Source organism: Heterocephalus glaber, unplaced genomic scaffold (assembly GCF_053883595.1).
Source record: "Heterocephalus glaber isolate CG9 unplaced genomic scaffold, H.glaber_assembly_v1.0 deba00001790, whole genome shotgun sequence".
In the NCBI taxonomy this organism is placed as follows: Eukaryota; Metazoa; Chordata; class Mammalia; order Rodentia; family Bathyergidae; genus Heterocephalus; species Heterocephalus glaber.
In genome coordinates, this window is record NW_028258473.1 from 2645325 (window position 1) to 2664958 (window position 19634).

The window sequence follows — 19634 nt, forward strand, 5'->3', positions numbered from 1 at the left end:
AGACATTTAGAGAGGAACTGCTGCCACTACTGTTTAAACTCTTCAATGAAATTGAAAGGGAAGCAATACTCCCAAATTCATTCCTGGAAGCAAGCATCACCTGATCCCCAAAGCAGAGAAAGACCCAACTGAAAAAGAGAACTACAGGCCAATCTCACTAATGAACATAGACGCAAAAATCCTTAATAAGATACTGGCAAACAGAATGCAGAAGATCATCAAGAAGATCATACACCCTGATCAAGTGGGATTCATCCCAGGGATGCAGGGATGGTTCAATATACGAAAATCAATCAGTGTAATGCACTATATCAATAGAGCCAAGGACAAAAACCATATGATTATCTCCATAGATGCAGAAAAAGCATTTGACAAAATCCAACATGCATTTATGATAAAAACCCTACAAAAAATTGGAATAGATGGTCTCTACCTCAAACTGATAAAAGCCATCTATGAAAAACCAACAGCCAATATCTTACTAAATGGTCAAAAAGTGAAATCCTTCACACTAAAATCAGGAACAAGACAAGGATGTCCACATTCACCACTCTTGTTCAGTATAGTTCTGGAATCATTAGCCATGGCAATTAGACAACAGAAAGAAATAAAAGGAATAAAGCTAGGTAAAGAAGAAGTCAAATTGTCATTCTTTGCAGATGACATGATACTCTATATAGAAGACCCCAAGAACTCTAACAAAAGTCTTCTAAACTTAATAACCAAATTCAGTCAAGTAGCTGGTTACAAGGTCAACACACAAAAATCAATAGCTTTCCTCTACACCAATGACAGACTCACTGAGAGAGAAATAAGGCAAATAATTCCTTTCACAATAGCATCCAAAAAACTGAAATACCTAGGAATCATCCTAACAAAAGAAATCAAAGACCTCTTCTCTGAAAACTATGGCACTCTGAAAAGAGAGATTGAAGATGATATCAGAAAATGGACAGACATCCCCTGCTCCTGGGTAGGAAGGATTAATATAGTGAAAATGGCCATACTTCCAAAACTGCTATATAGATTTAATGCAATTCCAATTGAGATCCCAGCAGCATACTTCATAGACCTCGAGAAAAAATTCCAAAAATTCATTTGGAATAAGAAGAGACCCAGAATAGCAAAAGCAATTCTAGGTAACAGAGACGTGGCAGGGGGTATCACAATCCCCAACCTGCAACTGTACTACAAAGCTACTGTGATAAAAACAGCATGGTACTGGCAAAGAAACAGACCTGAGGACCAGTGGAACAGATTAGAAGATGCAGAAACAACGCCAGACACACTCAGCCATCTCATCTTCGATAAAGGAGCCAAACACCCTCACTGGAGGAAAGATAGCCTCTTCAATAAATGGTGCTGGAAAAGTTGGGCTTCAACTTGCCAAAGATTAAAACTAGACCTGTATCTCTCACCATGCACTAAACTAAAATCAAAATGGATTAAAGATCTAAATATTAAAATCGAAACTCTGAACCAGTTGGAACAGAGGTTAGGTAGAACCCTTGAAGACATCAGTGTAGGAAAAGATTTTATGATCAAAACCTCAGTTGCCCATGAACTAGCACAAACAATCAACAAGTGGGGTCTCTTCTTATTAAGAGGCTTCTGCACAGCAAGAGAAACCACCAGCAGTGTGAAGAGACAATCCACAATGTGGGAAAAAATCTTCACCTGCTCTTCCTCAGACAAAGGTCTACAATCTCAAATCTATAAAGAACTTAAAAAAGATCAGACCTCCCAAATTTAAAGACCCAATCCAAAAATGGGCATCTGAAATGAACAGATATTTCTCAGACAAAGAAGTAGAAATAGCAAATAAATACATGAAAAAATGTTCAACATCACTGGTCATTTGAGAGATGCAAATGAAAACAACAGTGAGATTCCACTTCACTCCAGAAAGAATGGCTGCTATCATGAAATCCACCAATAACAATTGCTGGCGGGGCTGTGGGGAAAGAGGAACCCTGCTCCACTGCTGGTGGGAGTGTAGACTGGTGCAACCACTGTTGAAATCAGTATGGAGATACCTCAAAGAACTAGGACTGGAAGTCCCATTTGACCCTGCTATTTCACTGCTGGGGATCTTCCCCAAAGAATGAAAAGAATCATACCTCAGTGATATATTGCACCCATGTTCATAGCAGCACAGTTTGTGATAGCTAAAACTTGGAAACAGCCCAAATGCCCATCAACTGGAGACTGGATAAAGAAAATGTGGTTTTTTAATAAAATGGAATACTACTCAGCCATACAAAATGAGAAATTAGAGACATTTATAGCTAAGTGGATGCACATTGAGGCAATACTCTTAAGTGGAAATAAATAGGACACACATGAATAAATTCCAAATAGTTTCTCTGGTGTGAGAAACAGAAAGTGTAAATAAGGACTAAATGTGTAATAGGTCATGTGAAATAGGAAGAAAAGGGGCAAAGGGGGAGGAAGTGGTAGGGCTAGGGGAAAAGATAGAAGGGAATGGGATTAATATGAGAAAATGGAAAAATAGGAACAAATTCTTTGTAAATAGGGACGACTAGATGAGTTGCAGGGAGGGCTGGGCAAAGGTGAAAAATAAGAACCAAGAGAGATTATGTAAAGGTGCAAATTTCCAATGTTGTATGTCATTATATTGTATACCTAAAATGTACCCATTATTAGAATGAATAATCAAAAATGTATAATAGGAAAAAAAGGTCCAAAGGGGTAGGGATAGTCGGAGAGGCAGGGGAAAGGAAAGGAGGGAAAGGAAAAAATGATGAAAAATGGAAAAAATGGAAATAAAGTCTTTGTAAATAGGGAAGGGTGGAGGGCGTGAAGGGAGGGCTAGGAATGGTGAAAAAATAAGAACCAAGATGTGACACAGGCAGGTCTGTGCATGCCCTACCTAGGTCCTGAGTCACGCGGAAGACGCCGAATCACCCCACTGCAGACAGGCAGCCACCTGATTCCACATTACAAATGTGCAGAGGACACCAGACCACCAGACCAAGGTACTGAGTCCCACTACTCCCAGCCCAGAGGTAGGGACTTCTGAGCCGTTGTCCCACTGCTCCTGGTACAGAAGAAGGGGCTTCCCAGTCACCATCCCTCCCGCTGCTCCCAGCCTAGAGGAAAGGGCTTTTGGGCCACCTTCTGTCCCGCTGCTCCTGGACCAGAGGAAGGGGTTTCCAGGCCACCATCCCTCCGGCTGCTCCCAGCCCACAGGAAAGGGCTTTTGGGCCACCTTCTGTCCCGCTGCTCCTGGACCAGAGGAAGGGGTTTCCAGGCCACCATCCCTCCAGCTGCTCCCAGCCCACAGGAAAGGGCTTTTGGGTCACCATTCCTACCGCTGCTCCTGGCCCCTATCCCACCTCACCCAGCTCAGAGGAGGTAATCCGTGCAGGCGCTAACAGCCCCCTACCCCAGTTGAAATGAGAAAACACATAAATAAGACTCAAAACTAGACTTCCAGATCACCTACAGCAACCCCAAAGGGAAATGAGATGGAACACTCTGATATTCAAACACTTGGACCCACTGAACTGGCAACAAAAAGGGATCTGGAAAAAATGAAATCAGAAATAATTTCTCAGATAACAGGAGAAATTGTGCCCTTAGTGCAAGACATGATTAATAAATCTAGAGAAGAGCTGAGGAACATGATGGAATCCCAACATAAGAAACAAATGGAATTGATAAAACAGATGCAAATAGATTTCCAGGACCTGAAAAACTCCATTGAAAGTCCACATAGCAGAATGAACCAATGTGAGGACAGAATTTTAGATGTAGAAGATAATAGTGCAATTAGTGGCCAGCAAAAGAAAAATTGCTTCAAAATTATAAGGGAACATGAGAAATCAATCCAGCAGCTGCTAAATGATGCAAAAAAGAATAACATCAGACTGATTGGGCTCAATGAAGAAACAGGAGAGAGTGCAGATGACATAAAAATCTCTTCACAGAAATAATGGCAGAAAACATCCCAAGCAGGGGAAAAGAGCTTGACATACAGATAAGTGAGGCATTCAGGTCTCCAAATAGCCTTGATCAAAAAAAATCTACACATAGGCATATAATTGTTAAGATTCCAGAAACACAACAGAAGAACAAAGTTCTCCAAGCAGTCAGAGAAAAGAAACAAATCACATACAAAGGAAAGCCCATCAGAATCACAGCATACTTCTCAACACAAACCATCAAGGCAAGAAGAGCTTTGAGTGACATATTCCAAGTCCTAAAAGAAAACAGCCTCCAATCCAGATTGATGTATCCTGCAAAACTATCTTTCAAAATTGATGGAGAAATAAGATACTTTCATGACAAAGAGCACGTTAGGAACTTCGTGAATACCAAACCAGCACTCCAAAGAATTTTACACAATAGCCTAGGAACAGACATTGAGGATCACAACCCCAGGAAACAAAGCAGAATGAACTCATCTGGCATGACAAGAAATTAAATATAAAGGGGGAGAACCCTACAAAAAGAAAAAGTCATGGCAATGACAAGTCAATAGGTTTCAGTTATAACCATCAACATTAATGGTCTCAATTCACCAATCAAAAGAAATAGACTGGCAGAATGGGTCAAGAAGCAAAATCCAACAATATCCTGCATACAAGAAACACACTTCATTCAAAAGGAAACTCATAGATTGAAAGTTAAAGGGTGGAAAACAATACTGCATGCGACAGGAACCCCCAAAAAAGCAGGAGTAGCTATCCTCTTGGCAGATCAAGTAGATTTCAAACCAACACTAATTATGAGAGATGAAGAAGGACACTACATCCCTGTAAAGGGAAGAATCCAGGAGGAAGAGATGACAATCAAAAATATCTATGCACCAAACACTAGTGCACCCAACTGTATAAAACAAATACTCACAGACATGAAAAGACATATGTGCACTAATACAATAGTAGTGGGGGACCTCAACACCCCACTATCACAAATAGATAGATCAACTAGACCAAAAATAAGAAATGAAATACTAGAACTCAATCAAACTCTTGAACAAATGAACTTAACAGATGTTTACAGAGTATTCCACCCCACAAAATCAGAATACACATTCTTCTCAGCTGCACATGGGTCATTCTCCAAAATAGACCACATACTCACACATAGAACATGTTTAAGTAAGTGCAAAGGAATTGAAGTTATCCCCTGTATATTATCAGACCATAGTGCGATGAAATTGGAGATCCATAGCAAAAGAAACTCAAAAAATTTCATAAACACGTGGAAATTGAACAGCACATTTCTGAATAACCAATGGGTCACAGAGGAAATTAAAGAAGAAATCAGACAGTTCCTTCAATTAAATGACAATGACAATACAAAATATTGGAATCTATGGGACACAATGAAAGCAGTCTTACGAGGGAAATTCATAGCAGTGAATACACATATTAGGAAAACAGAATGAGCCCAATTAAACAACCTGATGCTGAACCTCCTGGAAAAAGAAGAGCAAGGCAACCCCAAAGCTCATACAAGGGAAGAAATTATAAAGATCAGAGGAGAAATCAATGCAATGGAGACTAAGAGAACGATACAAAAAATCAATGAAGCCAAGAGTTGGTTCTTCGAAAGAATCAACAAAATTGATAAACCTTTAGTCAACCTTGTCAGAAAAAGGAAAGAAAAGGCCCAAATCCATGCAATTAGGAATGAAAAGGGTAAAATTACAACAGACCCAGCAGAAACACAGAGGATCATCAATACCTACTTCCAGAACCTATATGCCAATAAGATGGACAACACAGAAGAAATGGACAGATGCCTAGATACATATGAATTACCAAAGTTGAATGAAGAAGACCTAAAAATTCTGAACAACCCAATATCAACCAATGAAATTGAAAATGTAATTAAAAACTTATCAACTAAGAAAATCCCGGGCCCTGATGGCTTCACTGCTGAATTCTACAGGACAATTAGAGAGGAACTGCTGCCACTACTGTTTAAACTCTTCAATGAAATTGAAAGGGAAGCAATACTCCCAAATTCATTCCTGGAAGCAAGCATCACCTGATCCCCAAAGCAGAGAAAGACCCAACTGAAAAAGAGAACTATAGGCCAATCTCACTAATGAACATAGATGCAAAAATCCTTAATAAGATACGGGCAAACAGAATACAGAAGATCATCAAGAAGATCATACACCCTGATCAAGTGGGATTCATCCCAGGGATGCAGGGATGGTTCAATATACGAAAATCAATCAGTGTAATACACTATATCAATAGAGCCAAGGACAAAAAAAATATGATTATCTCCATAGACGCAGAAAAAGCATTTGACAAAATCCAACATGCATTTATGATAAAAACCCTACAAAAAATTGGAATAGATGGTGTCTACCTCAAACTGATAGAAGCCATCTATGAAAAACCAACAGCCAATATCATACTAAATGGTCAAAAACTGAAATCCTTCACACTCAAATCAGGAACAAGACAAGGATGTCCACATTCACCACTCTTGTTCAATATAGTTCTGGAAACATTAGCCATGGCAATTAGACAACAGAAAGAAATAAAAGGAATAAAGATAGGAAATGAAGAAGTCAAATTGTCATTCTTTGCAGATGACATGATACTCTATATAGAAGACCCCAAGAACTCCACCAAAAGTCTTCTGGACTTAATAACCAAATTCAGTCAAGTAGCTGGTTACAAGGTCAACACACAAAAATCAATAGCTTTCCTCTACACCAATGACAGACTCACTGAGAGAGAAATAAGGCAAATAATTCCTTTCACAATAGCATCCAAAAAACTGAAATACCTAGGAATCATCCTAACAAAAGAAATCAAAGACCTCTTCTCTGAAAACTATGGCACTCTGAAAAGAGAGATTGAAGATGATATCAGAAAATGGACAGACATCCCCTGCTCCTGGGTAGGAAGGATTAATGTAGTGAAAATGGCCATACTTCCAAAACTGCTATATAGATTCAATGCAATTCCAATTGAGATCCCAGCAGCATACTTCATAGACCTCGAGAAAAAATTCCAAAAATTCATTTGGAATAAGAAGAGACCCAGAATAGCAAAAGCAATTCTAGGTAACAGAGACATGGCGGGGGGTATCACAATCCCCAACCTGCAACTGTACTACAAAGCTACTGTGATAAAAACAGCATGGTACTGGCAAAGAAACAGACCTGAGGACCAGTGGAACAGATTAGAAGATGCAGAAACAATGCCAGACACACTCAGCCATCTCATCTTCGATAAAGGAGCCAAACACCCTCACTGGAGGAAAGATAGCCTCTTCAATAAATGGTGCTGGAAAAGTTGGGCTTCAACTTGCCAAAGATTAAAACTAGATCTGTATCTCTCACCATGCACTAAACTAAAATCAAAATGGATTAAAGATCTAAATATTAAAATCGAAACTCTGAACCAGTTGGAACAGAGGTTAGGTAGAACCCTTGAAGACATCAGTGTAGGAAAAGATTTTATGATCAAAACCTCAGTTGCCCGTGAACTAGCACAAACAAGCAACAAATGGGATCTCTTCTTATTAAAAAGCTTCTGCACAGCAAGAGAAACCACCAGCAGTGTGAAGAGACAACCCACAATGTGGGAAAAAAATCTTCACCTGCTCTTCCTCAGACAATGGTCTACTATTTCGAATCTATAAAGAATTTAAAAAGATCAGACCTCCCAAATTTAAAGACCCAATCCAAAAATGGGCATCTGAAATGAACAGATATTTCTCAGACAAAGAAGTAGAAATAGCAAATAAATACATGAAAAAATGTTCAACATCACTGGTCATTTGAGAGATGCAAATGAAAACAACAGTGAGATTCCACTTCACTCCAGAAAGAATGGCTGCTATCATGAAATCCACCAATAACAATTGCTGGCGGGGCTGTGGGGAAAGAGGAACCCTGCTCCACTGCTGGTGGGAGTGTAGACTGGTGCAAGCACTGTGGAAATCAGTATGGAGATATGTCAAAGAACTAGGACTGGAAATCCCATTTGACCCTGCTATTTCACTGCTGGGGATCTTCCCCAACGAATTAAAAGAATCATACCACAGTGATATATGTGCTCCCATGTTCATAGCAGCACAGTCTGTGATAGCTAAAACTTGGAAACAGCCCAAATGCCCATCAACTGGAGACTGGATCAAGAAAATGTGTTTTTTTTTTAAAAATGGAGCACTACTCAGCCATAAAAAATGAGAAATTACAGACATTTATAGCTACGTGGATGCACATTGAGGCAATACTCTTATGTGAAATAGGACACAGATTTGTAAATACCGAATAGTTTCTCTGGTGTGAGAAACAGAAAGTGTAAATAAGGACTAAATGTGTAATAGGTCATGTGAAATAGGAAGAAAAGGGGCAAAGGGGAAGGAAGTGAGAGGGCTAAGGGAAAGGATAGAAGGGAATGGGATTAATATGAGAAAATGGATAAATAGGAACAAAATCTTTGTAAATAGGGAGGGCTGGAGGTGTTGAAGGGAGGGCTGGGCAAAGGTGAAAAACAAGAACCAAGAGAAACTATGTAAAGGTTCAAATTTCCAATGATGAATGTCATTATATTGTATACCTAAAATGTACCAATTATTAGAATGAATAATCAGTATTGTAAAATAGGAAGAAAAGGTCCAAAGGGGTAGAGGTAGTGGGAGGCACAGGGGAAAGGAAAGAAGGGAAAGGAAAACATCATGAGAAATGGAAAAAATGGAAATAAAGTCTTTGTAAATAGGGAAGGGTGGAGGGCGTGAAGAGAGGACCAAGAATGTGGAAAAAATAAGAACCAAGATGCATTATATAAAGGTACAATTCCCAATGAGAAATGTAATTGTGTTGTATACCTGCAATGTACCAATAAAAGAATTTAATTAAAAAAAAAAGAAATCAGCCCATAACAAATGCTGCCAGGGGTGTGGAGAGAAAGGAACCCTTCTCCATTGTTGGTGGGAGTGCAGACTGGTGCAACCACTGTGGAAATCAGTATGGAGATACCTCAAAGAACTAAGACTACAAGTCCCATTTGACCCAGATCTTCCCCTACTGGGTATCTTCACCAAAGAATTAAAAGAATCACACCACAGCTATATATGTGCACCTATGTTTATAGCGGCACATTTTGTAACAGATAAAGCTTGGAAACAACCCAAGTGCCCATCAACTGGATACTGGATAAAGAAGATGTGGTTTTTTCATAAAATGGAGTACTACTCAGCCATAAAGATAGAGAAACTAGAGACATTTATAGCTAAATGGATGCATATTGAGGCCATACTCTTAAGTGAAATAAATAGGACACACATGTAAATAGCAAATAGTTTCTCTAGTGTGAGAAACTGAAAGTGTAACACAGGACAAAATTGATTAAAATGAATAATTGATAATTTGAAATAGGAAAAGGTCCAAAGGTGTAGGGGTGGTAGGAGGGGAAGGGGAAAGGGAAGAAGGGAAAGGAAAAATTATGAGAAAGAAAAAGAAACGGAAATAAAGTCGATGTAAATAGCGAAGTGTGGAGGGGGTGAAGGGTGCACAGGTAATGGAGGAAAAATAAGAACTAAGATACATCATTTTCAGGTACAAGCACCTTATGATAAATGTAAATGTATTGTATACCTAAAATGTATATATATATAAAGTTCTTGGCTTTTTTTTTTTTTTGTGGAATCAGGAATCCAACACTGGTCCTTGCACTTGCAAGGCAGGTGGTGGAACCACTGAGCTAAATCGCCAGCCTTACTTGGCTTTTTAAAATTTTAATCTTTTCAGCAACCATGCTCTCCATGGCCTCAACTTTACAGATATTTCCTTTTTTCTTATGAAAGTACAAACTTTCAACATCTGCTTTTTGCTCTTGATTTTCACTGATTTGGCTAAAAGCAGCCAGCCATACCCATCCCACAGACTGGATATTGGGTTGCTTTGAAATTTCCTCTAGTTCATAACCTTTAATCTCAGTCTCCTGCCAAGTCTCAAAACATGGACAAAAGTTAAGACAGACATTCTTCCAGGGTGTAATATACATGGCTTCTAGTCCAACTGCCAGTGCTGTCCTTGTTCCCAACTGAAACCTCCTGAACTTAGTCTTTACTATTCACATTCCTATCAGCATTCTGGTCTTCTGTGCTCTGACAAGAAACTCTCATTAATCTGCTTACTCTGTTTACAGTGTTCTAAACCTTGTCTAGCCTTTATGTCTAAACCTTTCAAATTCCTCTGACAAACTAGTTGCAAAGGTTTCTGAACCACATGGTCAAGTATAGTCAGCAATGACTCCACTTTTGGTGCCATTTTCTTTATTAGTCACATTTTTATCTCTGGGAAAAAATACCTGACATCCACAATTTAAAGGAGAAAAGGTTTATTTTGGCCTACAGTTTTAGAGGATTCAATCCATAGTTGGCTGGCTCCAAAGCAGAAAGAGCTCAGTGGAAGGGCCTAGCAGAGGACAGCTGCTCATTCCATGGCAGCTAGGAAGTAGAAAGCGAAGGGAGGAGGTGGAGGGCAAGAATACACCCTTCCAGGTTATTGACCCAGTGACCCACCTCCAAACAGTCCCCACCTTCTAAAAGTACATTCAGCTACTGAACTCAATGGATGAATCCACTGATGAGTACTGTAAATTGGTGCTATGATTCATTTACTTTCTAAACACATTAGACTTTTGAGGAACATTTTAGTTCTAAACCATAACAATTTTTCAGGGTGTTTTGCTATGCAAAGTGTCATTTCTTGGCAATTTCCCCCTCAGTACTTTGAAAATATAATCCCACTGTCTTATGCCATACAAAATATTTTTTGATAAATTTTTTGGAGGTTACTGAGTCATTTTTGGGTGCTTCTTCTAAGACTAAGATTCTGTCTCTTATTTTTGACAGATTGATTATAATATTTATTGTTGTGTTTTTGAGTTGAATCCAGTTGAAAACTTTTGAACTTCATGTACCTGGATGTTCATATATTTTCTCAGATTTGAGAAGTTTCAATGATTATTTTCTCAACAAAGCCTTTTGTCCTTTTCTCTCTCTTTTTCTCCTCTCTTCTTCTCTCTTCTCCTTCATATATTGCTAAGGTTCATGTTTTCTCGATGGTGATTCACAAATACCATAGGATTTCTTCATTTCTTTTCTTTCTGTTTTTCCTTCTCTGACTGAATATTTTCTTCTTTCTTTCTTTCTTTCTTTCTTTCTTTCTTTCTTTCTTCCTTCCTTCCTTTCCTTTCCTTCATTCTTTCTTTCTTTTTTTTTTTTTTGAGGCAGGGTCTCCCTTTGTAGTTCAGGCTGGCACTGAACTCACTATGTAGTCCAGGTTGGCCTCAAATTTGAGGTGATCCCCCTGCCTCAGCTTCCCTAGTGCTGGGATTACAGTCATGTGGCACAACGCTCAGAATAACTGGATATTTTCAAATGCCCTCTTTAAGTTTATATACTCTTTCTTCTACCAAGTCAATTCTGATGTTGATGTATTTTATTGCAATTTTCATTTTTATTTATTGCAATCTTCATCTCCAGAATTATTAAGTGCTTTTTTATTATTTCAATCTTTTGCTTGAACTTCCTAATTTGTGCACTATTTTTTTTCTGATTTTGTTAAGTTGGGTATTAGTATTCTCTTGCAGGTTGCTGAGCTTCCTTAAAACAGTTATTCTGGATTCTTCACTTGTTCATTCATAGCTTTTCTTTTTTGAGAGATTATTTACTTGAAAAATTATTGTGTTCCTTGATGATATGTTGCCTAGGATTTTAATGTTTGTTGTCCTGCATTTATATTTGCACATTTGAAGGAATTATTCCTTCTTACAGTATTTACAGACTGATTGAAATAGGGGAAGAACTTTACCTAAGATAAATACCAGGGCACTAGCTGGTTAGCGTGTTGGTTTTAGCTCCAATGAAGATGTAGCAGGTCTATCATCTAAGGTTGGCTTTTTTTGGCTTAATGCTGAAGGGTAGTGATATCCGTAGCACTAGAGAAGATTCTTTGGCTTTTTAGTAGCAAAGATACTGTAGTTTTCTTTATTTCTTTTTCACTTACACAGGTAGTTAAAATTGAGAAATCTCTTGGTACTGGATCTAGTACAAATGCGGACTCATTTTGTCAGCAGCACCAGTGTTTGATGTGCAGTACATGTGGAGTGGTCATGGAACTGGCATCTGAAGTACAAGTATATGTGGAAGGACGTGCTCAATGGGGCCCAACAGCAATAGCATTGTTACTCAGGGTGCAGGTGTACTGGATGCCATGTCGGTAATTATATGTAATATTCAGTCTCTTGAAGTATTGCCACAGAGCTGGAGATTGCATTATAAGTATATACAGGTCCACTGCTGCTGTGGGGACTGGAATGCAGACAGCATTCCATATTTGCTACAGCATTATTAGGTCCAGTGTTCATAGTACAGTTATCATAGACCAATTTCAGAGCTAAGGTGCAGAGGACAGGTATGCAAAGAGCAGTTGAATCCCTGGGAAGAGAGGCATAATTAACCCACATCTGAAGTAGCTCTAAAGTCTCTTTGACATGCCTATGATGCAACCATGGGGCCAAGTCTACACCATGAGCATGCAAGGATTAGGTTCAAGATTCAAGTGCATGCAAGGTTTAAGGGAACAGAGGTCCTGGTTCCAGGACAGTGCAACAGTGAATCTTTTTTGCATGGTGAGCATAATAACTTTTCCCTTTCTGGAGGGTTCACAGGGGAAATAGTTGTTGATTGCCCCAGCAATAAAATGTGCTGGTGTCCTCTGTAAAGCAGACTACAAGGAACCATGGTAGCACCAAATATATGGCTAACATCGAAGCTCCCACTATTTTCCTTTGTTCCTGGCTACCTCCAGACATTTCAAGTATGTCTACCTGCCAAGTTATTCTTTCTTTGTGATTATTCTCCATTTTTCCCACTGTGTTGCTGCTTGTTCTTAATTGGGTACTTAGGACCTCCTAGAACTAGTTTTGGTGGTGATAGCAGTCTATTTTTTTTTGTGGGAGTGTATGAAGCTGGTATTTCTACTCTGCTCTATTGTTGATGTCACTGACTTCAGCCAACAATTCTATAGTCAGCATAGTTGTACTTCAAAAATCAAGGAGAAAATGGGACATTTCCAGATAGGCTTACACTAAGAGAACTAATTTCTAATAAACTTTGTTTACAAGAAATACAAATGTGAACTTGTAGGATAAAATGAAAGTGCTCTATGCAATAACTCAAATACATTAAAAAAGAGAAATTATATAAGGAAATAAAGAGGAATGTTAAGTGGTAATGTAAATACGTAGCCAAGTACAGGATACACTATATTTTGTAATTTCTTCATTGTATTTCATTTAGAAGACAATTACATAAAGCAAGAATTATAAATCTGTGCTGATTTGCACACAGTGTACAAAATTTAATTATTGTGAACATAGCACAAAAATGGATGGGAATGGAGATATGAGTTTTTGGGTAAAACGCATCATTAAAGAACTTCTTGTTCTGGCCTATAAAATACATTATTTTTAATCCCTAAGTCAGTGATGAACCTTAGACTTGAAACAGGAGGTAGACCACAAAAGCTGAATATTCATAGAAGGAATTCTCTCCAGTGTCCACTTCATAATGAGCCACAGATAATAATGAACATTGGAAACACACACAGCACAAAAAGGGACTTCAGAGAACAACAAATAGTGCTGTTCCCAGGTAACTGAGCCAGCAACCTCAGAGCAAAACAATAAACATACCTTGACTGCTTGACTTAAAATTTTTACAATTCCTGCCCACTGACATGTGACAATTTCTGTGGAGCAAGGACTTTTGCATATATCTCATTATTCTCTTTTCCAAATTAAAGTATTGTACTTGCTTTATCCATATATATATTTGGGAATAAAGGGGATGATAACTTGTCTCAGTTTATAAATTGCCAAGCTATATGAAGCAACATTCAGACCTGATAGAAAGAACTGCATATCACTCAGAGATCCTGGACTTTGTGCCAAATTCAATGAGTGAGAGGAACTTTTGCTCATGTTTTTTGAAGTATGATGAATGTGTCTCTCTGTGCTGAGGGAAGGACTTAGGTGTTAAGACAAAGGGTAGTATCTGTGAAGAATTCTAGACGCTTCCCCATTATTTCTCTAACTTTTATCATCTTCATTTTCTACTGACCAGAATGTAGAAGTCAAGTATCAAAAGTTTTCAGATAACAAGGGGAAAGAAGCCTGTGTTTCTGTCACTGTTAAGTCTCTATACCTGGATAACACACACACACACACACACACATGAGAGAGAGAAATAAATATCCACCGTATTTTGGGATTCTTTCTGTCACAGTCATCAATCATACATCCTAAAACAAGTATGGGAAGTACAGTTTGGAATAAAGTGGTAATGAAAATTATACATTTGAGAACAAAAAAAATATTACTTCAGTGAGTAATATTTCAAGCATCTTGCTACAGTCCTCTTCTCTATTCCTCTTGTTTGATGTCTATAGGGCTCCTTACTAGACTCCAAAAATTTAAGTACTATAATTTCCTGAGGTTACATAGCTACGGAGACACAAAGGTTGAATTGAAATCTATGTGTGCCTAACTCCAAAGCTTCTTTTCTTTTCTTTTTTTTAAACGTTATACTTTTTTTTAAATACAAAGGGGTTTATCCTTGAGGTGTTTATACAGTAATTAAAGTCCTCACATACATAAGTTTGATGTTACAAGGTAGTATCAAGGGTTTAAAACTGGATTCCAAATACATGTTAGACACTAAAAGATCACTTAAAAAACTAGAATACTGTATAAACTAAGTAAGACCACATAGTAACAATGAGAACATTTAGTACTATAAAACATAAAGGAAACAACCACATCAACATCTGGGATTTGAACTGTGCGGACTAGATCTAGATGATAAAAATGGTAAAAGATTCTCATCCAGGCTGGGTAAGTTTCTGTTTGCTTTTAGCAAACAAGAGACTTAGGCTAACACAATGAAAATTAGAAAACAAATGGTACAGAACTAGAGAAATGGGTGAAAATCAATCCAGTTTGGCTGTCTGCAATTTATAACAAACCAGACATCAGAGTGGAAAAATTTTATACCAGAAGCCCAGAGCCACAGTTAATGAATGTAGTTAATATATGCATTCCCTTCTAAGTAAGCAAACACATAGATATATTAACATTTATTCTCATGCTGGGAGTGTACCTCAGTGGTAGAGCATATGCATGAAAGACCCTGGGATCAATTCTCATTTTGGGAGGATGAGGGGGACTTAAGCAGCATAAAGAAAAAAGACCAACGTTTTTCTCATTAATTGAAAACTTTTTGGGCTCAGTGGTAGAGTGCACATTTGGCAGGCATAAGGACCTAGATTCAATCTCCAACATCACAAATTAAAAGAAAAAAGCTTATGACAGAAATACTGTTTTACTTAATGTTTCATATTTTCAGAAGGGGTTGCCTTTTAACAATACTGGGAAATAGGTTAATGTATGAACTAAGAAGTACTTTTGTTGCTATGGATGAGAGCTGTGGCACTAAGGAATAATGAGATATCATCATTAAGTAGGTGGCAGAACCAGAAATAAAAAGTTCCATGTGTGGATATGGGTTGTTCTCTGTGATTCAGAATCTACTGACTAGCCCTGTGCCCAATCCACTCAAATTGAATGAATGCTGGTTTAGGGGATGGTTTTATTTTGTACTTTTTTTTCTGATAGGGTCTTGCTATGTAATTCAGGCTGGCCTCAAACTCACAGCAATCCTCCTGCCTCAGTCTCCCAAGTACTGGGATTACTTACAGGCATGTGTCACTATGCCCAGCTTGAATGAGTTCTGATATTAAATTCTGAATAATAGAGAAATGAGACATGATATAGTTCAAATCAAGATTTAGGAAGTGTGTTTCCAAAACTCTTCTAACTCCTATGCTAACTTGATCTAAGTTAAAAAGTCTTGATTCTTTAACAACTGGAAAATAAATGTCTTACCTTCTGCTGACAGGGGTGTGTATCAGGGTAAAGTTCATGCTGTCTTGTTCACACCTATCAAATACACAAAAATTCATGAGACTCTAGGAATAGAAAAAAAAAACAGCATGGGATACAGACTGGTTCCCTCTCTATTATCACATTTGCCCCCTGAAGACAATAGGTTTTATTACTTATTTTCTAACTTGATGATTTTTTTTTCTAACTTTTTGAAACAGAGATGACACATTCTTGGGGAAGTGGGGTGGAGAGCAGGCCCTGGTAAGTGATCATGACAACACGTGGAGTTGAGTGGCCTGCCTAGGAGAGCAATGCACTGCCACACGGCACAGTTACTGTCTGAGGCTCGGCAGGCCGTTCCCGAGCCACACAAAGCCACTACAGGTCCAAGCCATAAAAGTCTTCTAGCTCATCGTGAAACAAGTTCCACTCATGCTCTCAGTTAGCTCCCCACCCAGTATCTGCTTGATGTTGGCACTTTCTGTCTCTGTGGCTCCTCTCTATGGCCATCAGGGTCCATCAGGGTACACATGCTTGTAAAAACAGTTACTTCCAAATAGGCAGTTCCCACGGCCTTCATCAAAATACCTGCACACCTTGTTGTTCATTGCCTCCTTATATTTCCTAATGAGTTTCTGCTTCTCTTCTTTCTCCTCCACCCAGTACTCACTTGGAATGACAAAGTGAGATGTGATGCGGCATTCAGGGCAGGGCCTTATGATCTCGCTGTCAAACTGCTTAGCATTCCTCCACTCACGAATACACTTGAGACAGTAGGTTTGGTTGCAGTTGGAGAGGATGCCGAAGGGGCGCTCACTGGGGTTGGCTTTCTCATACACCACCTCCATGCAGATGTCACACGCCATGTCCTTGCTGTGCTGCACACCAAATGACAGCTCCATGTCCTTCTCATGGGCCTCAATGCAAGATTTTATGTGCTGGGAACTCTGGACTGTATCCTTCGGGTGCAGGACCTGCAGCCCACACAAGTCGCAGGTGTCACCATGCAGGTACACACAGCTCTCCCCATTGCGGCACTCTCTCATGGCAGCATAGGTGCAGAGCTGCTTCTTGGTCTCCATCACACTGGGTTCCTTCTCAGACTCAGCCTTGGGCACTGAGCCCTGCACAGCAGCCTCTGGGCAGGCAAGAGCAGTGTGGCCACAGTAGGGCTGCCCAGGCACGAACTCAATGGCATTCACCCAGTCCTTGGAACCTGGGCCTATGGCTGGGAAGTTCGCATTTCTGGACTCAGCTTCACTTGTATTCATCTCCACGAGTGGAAGGTCCAGCGATGGAGGAACTTGAGGAAGTGGCAAGGGATGTTTCTGCAGTTAGATCTGTAGCAGCTGCTTCCTCCTGTTTCAATGGCTTTCTGTGCTTGTATCTGCAGTGGTCTCCATATACACACTAGCCTCGCTGGAAAGATTTGCACACTACACCATAGGGGCTGTCAGAGAGGTCATGTGAGCAGCGACAGTTATCTCCTTCCTTACAAACCCCATGGATGAAATACCCCACTTCCCCACTCGGGAACACGTTGTTCTCACTGCTGCTGCTGCTGTGCTCAGGAGATGACAGAGCTCTCGAAGTCTCAGCAGCCTTTTGCTTCTTTCTAGGTTGTTCTGGAGCAAACTGCTTTTTTCTCTTTAACTGCTTGCCAGCTTCACTGTCAGAATCACTGTCTGAAGAGCTTGAAGGAAGAAGTCCCTTTTCATTAGCCATTGACCCTCACCAGTGGTCCACAGACTCCTGCTCGACAATATGATTTAAAATAGAATATTCCTTAAAGTCCTTTCAAGTCCTAAAGCTTTACACCTTTCAAATTTTCACAGGTATTCTTCATTATTATTTTCAAATACAATGAGAATGACATTGGATATTTGGATAAACACAGATAGGAAGAAGTCTTCTCAGTATCAGTGCTACGACACTGCGTCTCTGAGTCAGAGCAAAATCTTCTTTTCTTAACCATCATGCTTTCCGACCTAGCTACATCCTACCATACACTGATAGAGTTTCTGGTTGGTAAATAGTCTCACTCAGTAGTGGGCACTTGGCTTCTGTTCTGAATTGTTTGCCTGGTTGAATTCCAACTGAATCATTACTATGTTTCATGCCTCTGCCATTGTGCTTGGCCTGCCTGCCTGTACTTCTGTGACTAGTCCTTTTTCTTCAGCAGGTGGAAAATGTATCAATTAACTATCCCTCTTTAGCAATGCTGCAAGCAGGCATCATACAATCTCCACATTTTTTTGATGTTCCTGGCTGTCTTGGAACAGAAGGAAAAGCAGAGTTTACCTTTTGGGCACCTGTGTGGTTTAACAAGAAGAGTATAAGGAAGAACCTCCCCTGAGATATAAACTTCCCTTTACACTCAGACTGAAGTATAAAATTCTACTGCAAAAATGCCGTTTCTTTGGTTTAATAATATTATTTTCTTTTATCTTTCTAGGTAAAATTTTAATAAACTAATAGAGTACTCATATGTCATCCCTGTGCTTAAGAGTTTACATATGTTACTAAGATGATAGTCATCTTCTGTAGCCAAGATAAGTGATTGTTGATTATCTATCTATCAGCAATGCCCTCCTTGCCTTCAGAGAGCTAATAGGCTCAGGGGCAGGCTTGATTTGTTTAAGTCAAATTGGTGTTCCATTACTCTTGCCAGTGAGTACTTTAGGGATAAGTGTCTTAGTTACTTTTCTCATTGCTGAGAAAAAATACCTGACACACAAAGATAAAGGGAGAAAGGTTTATTTAACTTAAAGTTTGTAGAAGTTTTGGTACATAATTGGCTGGCTCCAAGGCAGGGTGACATATGGCAAAGGGGCAACAGTTCATGGCAGTGGAAGACAGACAAAGCATCTTAACAGGACCTTAACAGCATCTTTCTGTCCCCTTTATCTTATCAAGACTACTGGGATTAGGGGAGTGCCAAACCAATCAGTGGACTGATTTAGTAATTACACACTCTTATTTTTTCTTTTTTTTATTCAGTTTATTGGTAAATTTTAGGTATACAATACAGTTACATTCATCATTGGGATCTTTTACCTTTACGTGAGTATCTTGGTTCTTATTTTTTTTCCCTTCCCTTGCCATCCCTTCACCCCCTCCACCCTTCCCTATTTGCAAAGACCTTGTTTCTATTTTTTTTTCCTCTTTTCATATTTTTTCCTTTCCCTTTTATCCCCTCCCCTACCCCTCAATTCCCTTGGTCTTTTAGACCTTTTCTTCCTGTTGCATAATATCAGTTATACATTTTTAAAATTACAATATTAAGATCTAGGAGACATTACCACAGATTTTACAGAATTTTAAAGGATATAGAAAGCATATTACAAAAATCTTTTGTGAAATAAATTTGACAACTTCTAAGAAGTACCTTGGAAGACAAATTAATGAAACTAACTCTGGAGGAAGTATAAATTTTGAATAGCACCTATTAAAGAAAGTATATTCCTAGCTTGAAAACCCACCTATATGACAACAGCAGGCTCAAACATTTTAACTGATAAATTATAGCTAACGATTTAAGCAGAAAAAAGAAGGAACACTTCTCCCCTCATGTTAGGAACTCAACATTGTGCTAATCCTAAAGCTGGATAAAGATAATAGAAGAAAAAAGTATGAACACAGAAATTTGTTTAACAAAACAAACTACTGGAA

General features: G+C 39.0%; 1 pseudogene; it reads right to left on the reverse strand.

Moving 5' to 3' along the window:
- Nucleotides 1–16404: 16404 nt before the first annotated feature.
- On the reverse strand, nucleotides 16405–17687 carry LOC101710583 (E3 ubiquitin-protein ligase makorin-1 pseudogene; annotated as a pseudogene).
- Nucleotides 17688–19634: the final 1947 nt, after the last annotated feature.